General features: G+C 43.4%; 1 protein-coding gene across 2 annotated transcripts in view; it reads left to right on the forward strand.

Annotated features, from left to right (window-relative positions):
* LNX1 (ligand of numb-protein X 1) overlaps window positions 1-16178 on the forward strand; it is a 116837-nt gene that overhangs the window by 20646 nt on the left and 80013 nt on the right. For both annotated transcript variants that reach the window (XM_083755644.1, XM_083755647.1), the window contains exon 2: window positions 7831-7991. The gene's annotated coding sequence lies outside the window, so the exon portion shown is untranslated. The remainder of the gene's footprint in view (window positions 1-7830; window positions 7992-16178) is intronic.

Raw genomic sequence — 16178 nt, forward strand, 5'->3', positions numbered from 1 at the left:
AACTGGTTTGTCAAAGGCTACATTCTGGCGCTACATTAGTTTCCATTTGCTCAGGAACGATTGCAATTTGCTATGATCTATTCCTAGCAAATAATCTTTATTCCCCACCATCCCACCCCAACACATTGTTTTCTATTGGTTAGGATCCTTGGGTGTGGCCTGTGGGATTTTTTAAAAAAAACTTTCAATCATTTTTTCAACAGCAAACTCCCAGGCCATATTAGAAACTGCTTTTGAAAGTCCTGTGGGTTTCAAATGTGCTCCGCCATGTGATATGGGGTGTGTGTTGTGGTTTGAAAAATATAATCCCATAGTGCTCTTAGGCATGCATAACTAATTGCGCTGCTCTTTGGATGGCAGCCAGTGAATCGAAGCACCGTTGCATGCATGGTTGTATTCACCTCCCTTTAGTTAGATGGCTATTAATACTGTGAACTTTGGAGAGAGAAAACGTAATTGTCTCTAGACTGGTTATGTAACATGCTTGCTTTTCAATTCACCTAATGAATGTGCTAGGAGCAGAGATTAATCCTTGAACTATATATATATATATATATATATATATATATATATATGGCATGCTCTTCAAAGCTTTACATATTATCATCCAATGGCTAAAAGGAAATTGTAATGTTATACCTCACTAACATCTTGCAATGGGGAAAATGGGTGAAAATTTCATTTAATGCTTGAAATATTCCAGTGCATTGTAACATTCTGTTTCTCAAAAAATTATTAGCTATTTGCCCACCTTCTCTGATACCAACTTTGTTCATTTTATCATAGATACAATATCGCAGACTCGTCATAGACTGTCAGATTTTAATGGGGCGTTTTTCTATTGATTGGCATATGGGATGTTAGGGGAGCTGTAGTATCTCTGGTGGGTCTGATGATCAAGAAGGCTGCTACTGCAAGTGCTTTAGAGGGAAATGAGAGGCAGATGGGGTTTGTTAACCTGGGAAGGTAGCCCATCTAGGAGAGGGAAAACTCTGGTCCTAAACTTCCACTGCCTTGTGGCTATACTCATTCGTGAGAAAGCTTTTGAGAGTAAACCCAAGGAGAGATTTGGACCTGCTGCCTTGCAGAACATCTTCAGGAGAATAAAAGGTCAAAGGAGTAAACCCTAAACAAATCCAGAGTGGAGTCCCTAAGACAGTTGGATGGTGTCTTGTACATCTCCTTCTGGCCACTCCTGTTGCCCAGCTGGTGCCAAATATATTGTTCTGCTTTCCTTTGGACCATATCAGTGAGGCCAAACAGCCCAGGACCTCCACACACACTGCCCAGGCTTACGCTCTGGTAAGGTCACTTCAGTGCTGTTAATGCAACAAAAAACAATGTGAGAGGCAACAGTTACTGATATCTGCAGCCGCAGCTGGTGCTCTAATTCTCCAGTGATTTGACTTCACCCCCGGAGGCACACTCCATTGTTTCTCTACAAACCAATGCCAAAAAAATTTATAGGTGATAAGAGATTATTGTGGCTGTGAGGAGGTAAATAATCTTTCCCTGATCTTCTAATAATACTGTTGTTTTCAAGTAACCAAGAAACAATGAGGGTCCGATGGCAAAATGTAACACATTTATTTAATAAAATGTATACACAACTTGTTTGTAAGAAACCTCAAAGTAGTTTCCCCCACATGTTTGAGAATGGACTATCATATTTATTAATCCTTGGTTGTATAAAACACACACACCCAAAATTTACTGACGTTGCATGACATTTCTAATAGGAATATTTATCTCTGACGTATAAGATTCCATGAAGTATGGGTGCAGTAAATTTCCCTTTCTTTTCGCTAGGAAAATGGGGTGTGGAGCATTACTGCTGCAGTCCGTTTCTTGTCCATACTATGTTATTTCTATCTGTGCTGCAGGAAAAGCATATTGGGAATCAGGACTGGTCTATGGTGCTGACTTGAGTACATGTCAGAGCCTAAGAACCCTTCTGATTTTGCCCAATACAGAATAATTGTCATGGACGACCAGGGTCTAGAATTCTCTGTCTTCTATTGGCACTTGTGGTATTGTGTATAAATTCAATTCTTAATAAAGCAAGCTTAGGGAGGCTACAGTGTTGAAGAAGAAACTTTAGCAAGTGTTTGCAATTTCCTCCCCACCCCCCAAACTTATTATTTGGGCTGAAAACAAAGCAGAAGAAAAATCAGCCCAAAAGAAATAGCTTTATTTGGTGAAATGCGCCTTTGATCTCTGTGGGTTGCTGCTTTCTTCTTTTTCTTCAGCTGCTTCGTGGGGTTTCAAAACCTTACGTTCTCCAGCTGTGAATGTGTATTTTATCATACCAAGAACCTATAGTGGGATTCATGGGTTACTATAGCTAATCTCTAGAAACACTCTCGCTTTGAAGATTTAATAGGTTGTGTTTTTCTTATCGGAGGGGAAACGCAGTTCCAAGACTGATACCACTGTCTCTTAAAATCATATTCATAGTTATGGCCTATTCCTGCTCTCCCTTCTGCACACTAATTGGCTGAACAGCCTTGGACTCAAGTCTGGCTGGCTGCCATAATTCTTACAGGAAGCCTCCAGGCTACCTCACTGCAAGGCCAAATTTAAATTTGCCTATATCTTGAGGGGGAAAGTACCATTGTTAGCTGATAATTCACTGCATTCCGAGTTGCAGAAATTTTGAAACAGGCTCTTTTTATTTCAGGAAATCACTGGCAATGATCTGAAAACAGGGCCATTGATTGTTTGGCGCCTCTGCTGGGCAGCATAGTTGGTTATTCCAACTCTGTTTCACAGCATAAAATCACACCTTGGCCACATTGTTAATGAACTATATAATATGTTCATTTAGTTGGGTGTAAGTCTCACTGTCCATAGTAATGAACTGGGTGATTCAATGAGAGGCCTGTGGGCCGCATGTGGCCCTCGAGGCCTTTTTTAGTAGCCATTGACAACATTTGACATTGTGCTGCATTCCCCAAACTGGGTAAGCAAGATACTGGGCTTTGGGAAGGAGGCATGAGGGCTCTGGTAGGGTCCTAGATTCCTCTTGCTTCCTTCCCAAAGCCAAGTTAGTGCTTTCCCAGCCTTGGGAAGGAAGTGGGAGGCCTCTAGGACCCTGTGTCCCAAACCCTTGCCTACCAGACAGCAAGTCAGTATGTTAAGCCCCCAGTTCAGGATCAATCCACTTGTCACAAGTCCAAACAGAAGCACAGTCTCACAAAGATCCTGGATCATCCAAGCTGAGGCCCATCAACATTGGCAGTTGAGCAGACACAGCACCTCAGCTCTGCTTCCCTTTTGTTCCTTGCATGCTAATTGCAGCACCTGGGCTTGATGAGGCAGGTGTCCCTCGCCTGTTCCAAGCCAACTTCAGCTGAGGACTCACACACCTTCTCTCAGAGCTAGCGAGTCCCACCTGGTCAGCTAAGGACTGTGGGCTGTGGGTCCTTGCCTGCCTCAGCTTCCTGGAGCACCTCTCCTGCTGCTCCCTACGCCTCAGAGCTCACCATGTGGGGCCTCTCTGGCTCAGGGGATGGGTCCTGCTGCTCTGGTTCCTGTGTACTGACCCCCATCCCTTCATCATCCTCCATCACCCTGTGAGTACCAACCTCTCCTTACCCATCCCTATCTTGCCCCGGTGTGTCTCATTCCAGGCTACACCCCTCGCCAGTTTTCTCTGCCTCATCCCCATTGTCCTGCCAGTTCACAACACCCTGCCAAAGCCTTGTGCCTCCTTCTCACAGCCCCTGTCTGGCCAGCTTTGGGAATCTGTATTTCTTCTTTTCCTGTCCCTTTGCTTCCTGGTCCCTCTTTCCCCATTTCCCAGGGGATTCCCCGCTCTGGCTGTACCTTTTCTTGTAGAAAAAGGATTGGAACTCGGTGCAGGTTGCATTTTTAACAGGAATGCTAGAGCCATGAAATCCTAGATTTTGCTTGAAAACAGCATGTGAACATCAGTTCTCCTCTCTTTTGCCGGCTCCTGGCGGTACATACTCCTATTTTCATTTCCTCTTTTCTTCCAGTTTCCCCCCTCTCTCCATTCCACCCATCTGCTGCTTTCTAAAGGCTCTCCTTTCCTCTTTGCTACTTTTAATCTTCATGTCCAAGGACCTTCTTCCTGTCATGCCCCACCCCTCTCTAACAATCAGTCAGTCTGAGCCACTTCATCACAATGACAAAAATACTTCAATTCATGAAATAATTTCTATTTCAACACTTTTGGATTACTTCTATTTTCAACTTTTTTTGTGCTGCATCTACTAGCCTTCATTTTGCTGTCTGTGTTTTACTGAATGTACTTGGAAGAATAAATTATGGCGCAAACCGAGTGTGGCGGGATAAATTTGTACCACACTGCAGTTTTAAAGTATACGGATCTTTATCAGCAGTACATCTCATCAAATTCAGATGGAACATGCCATTATTTGTTCTGAGAGCAAACCATTTTGTGGTAAGCCACACAAGGATGTGTTAAAGACCTGCAGAAATGCAGGCAGTAAACTCCTAAATCGTGGGGCATAATTTCAGCAACAGGGCCCTTGTCCGTTTTGAGACCAGCATACAATGTTGCTCTCCTTTCAGTCAAACAGGCTGCCTCTCAGTTTGGAGATTAAAAAGCGCAACACCCAGATTTAGCATTTTTTCAATCATAAGCATCAAGCAGCCTTTAATGAATCCAATGTAGCAATGCAGTTTGTCTGTTTAATAACATAGCACCAGACACTTAGTTCTCAGTAATCAAACTGGGTGGCTGTAGAGGCAGACTGCTTGGGAGACAGTGGAAAGGAGGAAATACCACAGGCTCTGTGACTGCAGTTCAACACTCAAACATGTTTTTAGTTAACCCTAGTAGATGAATATAGGGATGTCCTAAGTAAAAGTGGATGGGACGCAGGTGGTGCTGTGGTCTAAACCACAGAGCCAGGGCTTGCCGATCAGAAGGTCAGCGGTTCGAATCCCCGCGACGGAGTGAGCTCCCGTTGCTCGATCCCTGCTCCTGCCCACCTAGCAGTTCGAAAGCATGTCAAAGTGCAAGTACATAAATAGGTACCGCTCCAGCGGGAAGGTAAACAGCATTTCCTTGCAATGCTCTGGTTCGCCAGAAGCGGCTTAGTCATGCTGGCTACATGACCTGGAAGCTGTATGCCGGCTCCCTTGGCCAATAAAGCGAGATGAGCGCCGCAACCCCAGAGTCGTCCGCGACTGGACCTAATGGTCAGGGGTCCCTTTACCTTTAAGTAAAAGTGGGCCACTATGGGATCAAACCTTCTGTAAATCTGGGACTGTCGCTGGGAAATAAGGACACTTGGAGGGTCTGGTATTGAAATAAGGATTTGTGTTTTTATTTAAAGAGACTAAAAGCACAAGCATGAAAGAGACAGCAGCTTTCGTTACAGCAGTATGCAGAGGCTTTTCAAATTAATACAAAATCCAATCAATATGGGTGTGTCCAACTCTGGACTAGCAAAGCTGATAATGAAAAGAGCAATATCCTCTGCGCATACAGAGGTACAATTACTTTCTGCAGTGAGCCAGCCACTCCCAGGATTTGATGAGTCCCAAGTTCCACATTGTATGGAACTAGTTTGCGTTGCACATGGTACAATGACTCACCTACTTCTGTGTTCTGCATTGTTTGACCTTTTAGCCTCACTTTGAAGAAAACTTTTCTTCTTTCTTCTTACGTTCAGGGCATACACCTGCCCACTGAGGTGAGTATTTCGTGCATCTGGTAGAGTGGCCCTTGAAAGCTTAGGCCACGAGAATTTCCTCTCTAATGTGCCACCAGACACTTGATTGTTTTTAGTCCAACAGGCCAGGTCAGCCGTCCCTTCTGGAAATCTTCAAAAGTGGCTTCTTTTGCTTTGTAAAGAAACTGTACTTCCCAACGATCAGTAAGGCAGTTGGAAGGGTTTTCTTGTTTGTGATTCACATAGTTGGTGGACCAGTATTTCCTCCCGCAGCAAGTTGCCTTTCAGAACAAAAGAAGGATTTTTGTTTCAGTAAAGTGCCAATTGTGTGAAACCTGCTCAAAAGCTGCTCTGCTTCTTAGACACTCAAAATTCTGGCACGTTCTCTGCTGGCACCTCTCTACAGCAGATTTGTTTTTCTTTGTGTTAACTCAGATTGCATGTTCATATCTATCTTTTCCATACAGCAGAAATGTTACGGCTGCTGGGCGGTGTTGTAAACAAAATCTGCCCCTTTTCCCTTATGGGGTATCCAAGAGCCCATATAGTCTCCTTACGTGGGTTCCCTATTAGTAGGAGAAAATAACAGAGGCCAACCGGAGAATACTGAGAAGCAAAGCAGCTAGTAAGCCTGATCTTTATTGAGAACCAAGGTGTGCCTGCCCTTGTATAGACATTTTAAATTCCCTGCCCTGGAGCTCAAGACCACCCCTCCATACATCATACATACACCACAGAAGGGGTGTAACCCAAGACCATCATCATACCTACATTCAGAAAAGGTGGTCTATCACAGAAATTTGAATGTTGTTGTTTTTCCTATCTGCCAGGTTATCTGATAATGCCTTTCCTGGTAGTCTGTCACCTTTTGAAATGGTGATTACTAAATTCCTGTAACAAGGAAGGTTTTTTTCACCTCCTCCCGCCTTGCAGAGAAACATTTGGTCAGCTTGGGAGTCAAAATGGTTTCAGGACTGTCTTCCTGTGCTGCTTCAGACATGTGGTTTATATATTTATGTACGAGTTTGCTTGGTACATTTATGAACATTTAATATATATCTTAAGACCTTAAAATTCTTATTACAGTGACCATCTTTGGTTAAGCTGGTGGCTTGCTAATAGTCAGGGGTGGTTGACTGACATTCCCTTAGTGGCAGCCAATGTCTGAGGACATTTTATTTAATGGCCGTTCTACGTGCCGGCTGTGATCTGAAATCAGTTTTCTGTTAGTGAGTAGGTGTAGTAGAAGTGAAGGCAGTTTGAATTTGGACACAGAGGCCCCTTTTGTATGTCATGGTAAACCATTGTTATTGCCTTACTGTGGGGTAGCCAATATGGTTCAGATGTTATTAGACAACAACTCCCATCAACCCCCATTTGGGGTTGTTTGTTTGTTTTTACTTAACTCTTCTTGTACGCAGGGGAATCAAAACATGGTTCATTTTTCCTCAAGCAAACCACAATAATTAAGCCAAGAACAAACGAGAACAAAAGATTGCGGCTTGTTGGAAGTAAAACAAAACACAAACCCAAGTTTGGACATAAGAGCACGCCAGAAATGGTGGTTTGTTTCCCCTGCACAATCCCAGGGAGGAGCAAAGTAGCAAAGATTGGTGCAACATTTAACTATGGTTTATTATGATGCTCAAACAAGGCCGGAGGCAATATTTAAACAAAATGATAAGTAGTGTGGTTGATTGTGAAGGAATGACCCTGGATGAGCCTCAGGCTCACACTCCCCTCCCCCACTTCCTTCTCCTCCTGTGTCAAAACTGGGAGCAATTTTGTAGCTTTCGCTTCTGTTTTTAACTGAGTTCAGTATTATGTCCAAACCTGTGGTTAGTCTTAATTACGATTTACTAAATCTGTAGCATATTTTCATAATAATTTGCTACCGAAGGATAAAAGTTGATAGCAGAAGAGACGTGAGCATCCTAAAAGGAAGGAAATCTTACTGCACATGACATGACTGTTATCTGAACTTCGTATGCAGGCAGGCACATGTAATTTACTTGTTTCTGGGTAGATGACAGGTTGGGTGCGGCTCACTGTTGCTTTAAATCTCTCAGGTGCACACAGCAAAGTTTGTCTTTCCAGCCGTCTGTGATGTCATGCATTTCCTTGTGTGGGCCAGCCAATTAAAAAAGTTTTCTTCCTGCAGGTATCAGATTGGGAGCTCAAATGCCTTGTTGTCGAATGCCTTGTCGTCGGGCTAGACATCTGTTGAAGAAGGCTGCTTTCTTTTCTTTTCTTCTGGTCGGGATGTACCTTATGACCCTGCAAATGAATTGAAAATCTAGTTGCATACACTGGTAACGAAAGGTGAGTTGAGTTACGCTGTTTTGCTCTAAACTTTCATTCTCGCTTACGGGCTCCAGGCTATTATTAAAGAAGCAAATCCTAACCTGTCAGAGGAACCTAATTGTAGGGAACAAATATTTGCATGCTTTTAAAAGAGCTGGATAATGTGCTTGCTTTTATAGTTTTGAAGTGAAATTTCTGTTCATAACTTTATGCTTCAGTCTTCCACTGTGGCTTTTATTGTGAGAAAGGCCTCCGTGAGGCTGCGTGTAACATTGTGTTGGAAGGTTTAATTCACCGAAGTTGCAAACCTGTGCATGCTGACTGGAGAGTAAATCCCATTGATTTACTCTCAGGTAAAAATGCAGAGTCATACTATAAAGAGACGGCAATCTTCACATTGATTACTCTGTAGAACAACATACTTGAGAAGTGTTTTAAGGATTGCAGTTTAAATGCAGCTGGATTATAGTTTCTGTATGGATTATTTTAAATCCCTCATTTTCCCCCTAAATGCTAATTAAACAACATCCTTCTTAACATCAGTTGTAATTGCTTTGTTTTATATCCCTTGGCTGGCAAAACCCCAGGTTTATATGGTGAAATCTCACCAGAACCACACTGAAACTTCTCTCACAAAATCTCCTGTCGTAAAAGTCTTCCCTTATTTAGTTTCTTGTTACTGCTAACATGATTGGCTTTGTAAAAAAAGGACAAGGATGGACCTGTCCCTGCACAGAATTTGCCCCAGATTGCAAAGGAGTAGCCTGCATAAAAATCTGTAACGCTCTGTGTGTGTTTTCAGAAGTCAGTTCTGCTGCGATCAATGAGGTCTACATATTTAGGTTAGCAGCTGATGGAAGCTATTTGCTGTTTGGTTTTGAACACAGGTTTAAGTGGCAAGCTGATGTTCTAGTGTGATCAAAGCAGCTTTTAACTCTGCACACCCTGTGACCCAGGAAGCTGAATGCAGCCATATATGGTGGCCTGACAGGGTCACAATTTATCTCCTGTTTTTGTTGGTTGCCTGGGACTGCGGGGACAAAAGGATTGGGCAGAGAAGAACTTGGAAATGCACCTGGAGGCACCAAAACATGCCAGGTGGTAGATTCTGTGCAGTTCGGTAGAGCACGAGTTGTGCAGCAAAACAGAAAAGTTAGGATTTGTTATGGGACTGTGTAAGGCGTTTGCAGGTACTTTATGTACACGAGGTGTACATAACTCTGTCCTTTCCCAAAGTTTGAAATGGGCAAATCTTTTCATGTTCCTATACTCGTAAGAAGCACTTTAAGAATTTGTTTTGTCAAATGTAGTACATGCAAATACAGTGCATGCATTTGTTTTCTAAAGGCTCCAATTTAATGGGGGGCGGGGAGGAATCAGAATTAAGGATTAATGTTTATACAGTCGTATCTTGGAAGCCCAACGGAAGTTAGTTCAGCAATCAAGGCACGGATTCTAAATGGTTGCAGGAGCTTCAGGCGTGTAATCGGAAGCTGCGCTAGACATTCGGCTTCCAAAGAACGTTCGCAAACTGGAACACTCACTTCCGGGTTTGCGGCGTTCGGGAGCCAAAACATTTGACTCACAAGGTGTTCGACTTCCAAGGTATGACTGTGGTAAGAAGCACAACTTTATGGGATTTTCCTATTCTTGTGGGGCTTCATAGACCTCCTTACTCCTGCACTCTTCCTTTCAACTTGAGACACAGTGTGGTATTATGGTTGGTTTGTCAGATTAGGACCTGGGAGACTAGAGTTCAAATCCCCACTCGACCAGGATGCTCACTGGGGGACCTCGGGCCAGTCACTGCCTCTCAGCCTAACCAACCTCTCAGGGTTGTTGTGTGAATTACATGATGAGGGGGAGAACGATGTACACCACCTTGACATCCTTTGGAGAAAAAGGTGAGATTTAAATGCAATCAGTCAATCAATCAATCAGTCAATCTCAACTTAAATGGAAGTAGGCATAATAATGATAATAGTACCTCGGGTTAGGAACTTAATTCGTTCCGGAGGTCCGTTCTTAACCTGAAACTGTTCTTAACCTGAAGAACCACTTTAGCTAATGGGGGCCTCCCGCTGCTGCTGCTGCGCCGCCGGTGTGTGATTTCTGTTCTCATCCTGAAGCAAAGTTCTTAACCCGAGGCACTATTTCTGGGTTAGCGGAGTCTGTAACCTGAAGCGTCTGTAACCTGAAGGGTCTGTAACCTGAGGTACCATTGTAAAGTAATGGCAACTGGCTAACCTCTTACCCAGGCATAGACAAACTCGGCCCTCCAGATGTTTTGGGACTACCACTCCCATCATCCCTAGCTAACAGGATCAGTGGTCAGGGATGAAGGGAACTGTAGTCCCAAAACACCTGGAGGGCCGAGTTTGCCTATGCCTGCTCTTACCAGTTTCATCAGCATCCAAGTAACTATTGAGTTATCCAATGAGTTTTCATTATGTTGAACTAATGTATGTAATGGTATTAGGCAGACATAATTTCACACTCCTCCCCCCCCTTCATTTTAAGTGGGACCTAATTAACTTGGAAGCCCTTTTAACAAATAACATAAATCTATAAAATACAATGGGCGTGGGTGGGCGCAGTGCTTTAGCACCACTGAGCAATGGACCCCTTTACTATAGGTGAATGCATTAGGGTGGCCTAACCTGCAAAAAGAGAAGATGCATTGGCAAGAAGGAGAATGAAAGACGACAGAGGTGCACACAAAATTTGCATATGCTAAATAATTAATTTAAACAAAAGTGCAATACTTCTCACAATGGTGGGGAAGACTGCAACAAGATGAACTGCGTACCAGCTCAGGCTGCTGTTGACCGTGCTAACTATAGATAGACGCCATCAAGGTGTGTACTCTTTCTCGTTTTTTGATCTTGGACTTGACAGTTCTTGAAACGGAGGACCGTCCCAGGTAAAACAGAACATAAAAACATTGAGTATGATATAGCAAAGGGTGTGTGTTACATATCTGTATATCCCTTTGGGGTTAGTTCTGACTGAAATGTATAGGAGGGTTAAGGAAGTGTTTTAAAGTAATTCAGTATTTTTTAGTGATGCACCTAAGTTGTTTTTTTTTTAAAAAAAAAAAACACCTTCCACCACATAAATCCAACAGCATGTCTCTCAGATAGCATTCTCTTATCCTGTGAAACAAGCCCTACTTGTAGTTTCTGGTGCCAGTTTATTTTGCTCTTAGGTTTGTTCTTCCAGTGTCTTTTGTGCTTTCTGGAGGGTTTTTCTGGACTTCTGGGTCTGGGCGTTAACGGCTGCAGGCCTTTATTAGATATATAGCCCTGAGCTGAGAAAAGGAATGTTCCTGGCTCTGAATACTGCATGTCTATTGGAGAAGAAAAGGGATATGCTATGTGAGAACTCTGCAAAAGGTTCCAGTGGCTCCCGATAGAATAGCATTTTTGGTGAGAAATGCATATAAAATGCACAGGCAGGATAAGAGATTTGATTCACTCTACTGGCTTGGAAAATGTATTGTTGTGCAGAATGTAACATCACCTAATAAATCAAGGATCTTTTTTTCCCATGTAAGAAAGGGGGGAAAAAACTTTCCAAACTGACTAACATTCACCCTGCTTGTGCATGTCCAGTTTGACACATCAAATGTCCAGTTTGAAGTGAAACTCCCCAAATACATATTTTTTTAAAAAAACTTTGACATTCCCCCCACATCGAGAACATTAATTTCTAAAGTGCAACTTTTGTATGGAAGAGCACATATAACTTTGTTTTCAGTATTTTAAAGGAGAATAGCTCTTTACTGGTCCATCTAGCCTAGATGTGTTTTATAGATGTAGCCTTATGAATAGCCAGTGCCTGCTTCTTGGGATATCTGTATACAGTGCTTTTCCTGGGGGGGATGCAGGGGTACGCATACCCCTAAACATTTTGTGAATCTAAGTTTGGCCTCATTGAGGGGCAGTACTTCAATATGAGTAGGAAAATGAGAGTACCCCTAAACATTTTTTTTTAAAGAAAAAAGGCACTGTATACCTGAAGGAGCATCTCCAACCCCATCATTCTGCCCGGACACTGAGGTCCAGCTCTGAGGGCCTTCTAGCGGTTCCCTCACTGTGAAAAGTGAAGTTACAGGGAACAAGGCAGAGGGCCTTCTCAGTAGTGGCACCCACCCTGTGGAATGCCCTCCCATCAGATGTCAAGGAAATAAATAATTATACGACCTTCCATAGATATCTGAAGGCAGCCCTGTATCAGGGCTCTTTTAATGCGTGGTGCTCTGTTGTGGTGGTGGTGGTGTTGTTAGTGTGTGATGTTCTGTTGTTGTGTTTTTATACATCCTGTTGGAAGCTACCCAGAGCTACTGGGGCAACCCAGTCAGATGGGCTGGGTACAAAAAGCAAAGTATTAATTAATTAATTAATTAATTATATAAACCAATCATCAATGCAACAAGCAGTCTCCACATTTTGAACTCATTAGACAGGTAAAATGAAATTAGACACATGTCCGGCCATTTATTCAAACCATGGGAGGAAAACAATTCATACATCCAGAGCCAGGGTCTGACTGATGAGAATTCTCAAGTCACCCTGAAGTCAACCCTCAAGGATAGGTGTTTGCTTCAGTCTCAGTGCTTAGAGAGGAGGAGCTGCTGTTGCCCTGTAGACTTTTGTTTTCACACTAGGTTAATTTCTCCTGGCAATTGAGAAGAGAGGGAAATTAACTGAGCCAAGCTTTCGAGTGACAGATGATTGGAGGGCACCCTCAGAATTCCAAACAGGCAGAGTTTGACAACCTCTGACATGGTGAGCGTAAAATGCAGCCAAATTTTAAGAGTTGGGCTATATATAGGAGTAATTGGGTGGAAATTGCTCAGAAAAAAAGGTAAAGAAAATTGCTCAGAACAGCCTCCATGACTCGTGACTGTTCCACATGACAGACAAAACACACACACAGTGGGCATTGGCATGTGGGTTGTTCCCACTGTGTCAAGAGTCATCCCACTTCAAGATGTTAAATGGCAGTTACTGGTTGTGGGTTGACACAAAGCTGTTTACATAAATGGAATTGGTCTACTTAGCTACTTGCTCTCCATGTGTACAAGGCATATTCATGTGTCAGTTTGTAATGTGTCCCCCACTTAGACCTCTAGTTTTCAAGTACTCTCAGGTAGCTCAGGCATTAGTCAGTGGCTATGTGAGGACAATCCTGTCATGGCAGCCACTCATCCTGCAAACCCATTTGCAGACTTTCTTCACATAACTCCTCCCCACAACGTTCCACATGTTCCTACTCATCGTGCAGGCCAATCAGCGTGCATTGTTTTCTGACACTGGTTGTGATATCATGTAAATATATCTTTATCCATGCAAGCCCATGCCTCTCCTTCCCACACCAGTCTTTCTGTTTATTATAATCAAACTTGGCTGAAATATTGAAATTCTCTGTGCAGTTTGTGCACATGTAAGCCTGTGCGAGACGGTGCTATCCATATCCGATGCCACAACCGCCATCTTGGATTCTCTGCCATGTGACCTAAGTATGAGGATATCTGAAGTGGTGAGAGCAGATACCATCTTTGGTTGGCACAGGAACACTTGATATGCCCTGTGCTTGTGCATATGAAATGTAGCTGTGGTGAAATGGTTGGCTTGACGAAAGCCAATAGGAAAGCAGAGATACTGAGGATAGTTTGGTGGAATAAAGGCTGCGTGATTCAGTCTATTTCTAGAGTAGCTAAGGGATGGCAGGAGGTGAGCTATCCATGCAGAAGGCCTTGGATTCTTTCTCTATGCAGGGCTAGGAAAACCTAAAGATTCAGTACACAAGAAAGAGAATAGGGAACTAGATGGGTCAGTGGTCTGACTCAGTAGCAGGCAGTTTCCTATGTTCCTGTGTTCCTAAACAGGCTTCAGTTCTAGCACAAGACTCATTCAGGAATATGTGATTATGGGCAAGTCATCCAAACACACTCCATGTCATCTAACCAGTGAGATGAGTTCATGCGTGGAAGCATGAGGCTTTTTTAAATAACGTCCGAATACTTGGAAGCCCCGTAGATTAAAGGAACCGCATGAGCACGCAGCATAATTAAAACATAATATGCTATGTGCCCTAGAGTTAATGCACCTAGTTAACTATCACGTGTGCTGAAATTATGTAACTGAGCTATTTGAATACTATCTTACAAGTGTTCTGCGGTATGTCTCAAAATTGCCTGCAGCTTCTTAGTTGATAACCCACTGGACTTGTTGGACAAGAGTTGGCCTTAAATCTAAGTGGCAAGTGCAATAAAATCTTTAGAAAGTGAACCGCAGTTGCAGTCCTTGGATGGAATCCAACTCTGCGATTGGACTTTGGCTCACACGGTGATTCAGCTTTCGCACCACCCCTTGCAGCTACTTGCACCCTTCAAAAAAATCTGCTCTGGAAGGTCCCCCAGTCCCTAGAGCAGATTTTGAGGTGCAAAGAGGATTGTGAGACAGAGGAATGTGGAGGAGCAGAAGTCTGTTCTGCTAAGGTACAGACAATGTTGAACACAACCCCTGGGACCTGTGAGTGGCCCTGGAACATTTTATAAGGAAAGGAGGTACATGTACTTTAGAAATAAAATGAAGAAATGTGCGTGCATGTGAAAAACACATGCACATGAGCAAGTGGGAGGGGCTGAAACGCAATGTGCATTTACATGGGAACAGGTCCTGTTAAACTTGCTGTTGAATAAACATGCATCAGGCTGCAGGTTCCAAAGGGTGTAAGATAAAATGCAGTGTTTTAAAGGAAGGAGGGTTTTAGGGTTATATGTGTGCATGGGACTCAGGTAGCACTGTGGTCTAAACCACTGAACTTCTTGGGCTTGCCAATCAGAAAGTCGGCGGTTCGAATTCATGCAACGGTGGTGAGCTCCCATTGCTCTGTCCCAGCTTCTGCCAACCTAGCAATTCGAAAGCATACCAGTGCAAGTAGATAAATAGATACTGCTGTGGTGGGAAGGTAAATGGTGTTTCTGTGTGCTCCAGCACTCAACACAGTCCTCTGTGCGCCAGAAGCGGTTTTGTCATGCTGGCCACATGACCTGGAAAGCTGTCTGTGGACAAACGCCGGCTCCCTTGGCCTGAAAGTGAGATGAGTGCCGCAACCCCATAGTCGCCTTTGACTGGACTTAACCGTCCAGGGGTTCTTTACCTTTTGTGGCCTATATGAGTTCCCTGCATTGCAGGAGGTTGGACCACATGGTCCTTGGGGTCCCTTCCAGCTCTACAATTCTATGATCTGCTGTGCCATAGTGACATCACCACATCAGGCCAGCTTGGGACTCTTACAAGCTCAGCTGCTGTCTGGGAGGCACTGTTGCAGGAATAAGGCTGTATTTGGCCCTTCAAGGGAAAGCTGCTCCAATTGCTCTACCCCTCACAACCTTGGTAGAGTTGCTGGCTGATTGGAGCAGCTGCCTGAGGATTTATTCCCACTTTCTTTGACATCAGGGGTGGGTGCATTTGGGAGGCATGAGACTTTTTTTAAAAAAAAGAGGTGGTCTAAAATATCTGTAAGCTGCATTTTATCACTTGGACGTCTTGGGGACATTTCTGGTTGAAAGGCATAGTAATAAACTTAAACTGTCTGCTTTCCTCCCTTTTTGTTTGGGAAGTTGCATGATTGAGGCATGGCAAAGAAAACTCTCAGGTTCGCCGAGGTTCCCTGGGCTCTGGCATACGGCAGTGGTGACATGTACAGTGGTACCTCAGGTTACAGACGCTTCAGGTTACAGTCACCGCTAACCCAGAAATAGTACCTCAGGTTAAGAACTTTGCTTCAGCATGAGAACAGAAATTGTGTGGCGGCAGTGGGAAGCCCCATTAGCTAAAGTGGTACCTCAGGTTAAGGACAGTTTCAGGTTAAGAATGGACCTCTGGAATGAATTAAGTTCTTAACCAGAGGTACCACTGTATTTAATTGTTCAGCAAGATTTATAAGCAGCTCAATTACAAAATATCTCTGAGCCATTTGTAGAACATGGTATGAAATATTTGTTACAATAAACTTTAACAACAGTAGATAGGATAAAAATACAGATGAAGTCGACAGTTTAAAAATCAAACACACATAATAAAATTATGTGTCTGGTTGTGCAGACACCAAATTAAGGAACCAAATTTACCCTGGACCCACTATGGAGTGTAAATGTATTTTTTTTCAGACATCCAGGGGACACCCAGGAAT

The sequence above is a fragment of the Podarcis gaigeae genome (genome assembly GCF_964106915.1).
Source record: "Podarcis gaigeae genome assembly, chromosome: 9".
NCBI lineage: Eukaryota > Metazoa > Chordata > Lepidosauria > Squamata > Lacertidae > Podarcis > Podarcis gaigeae.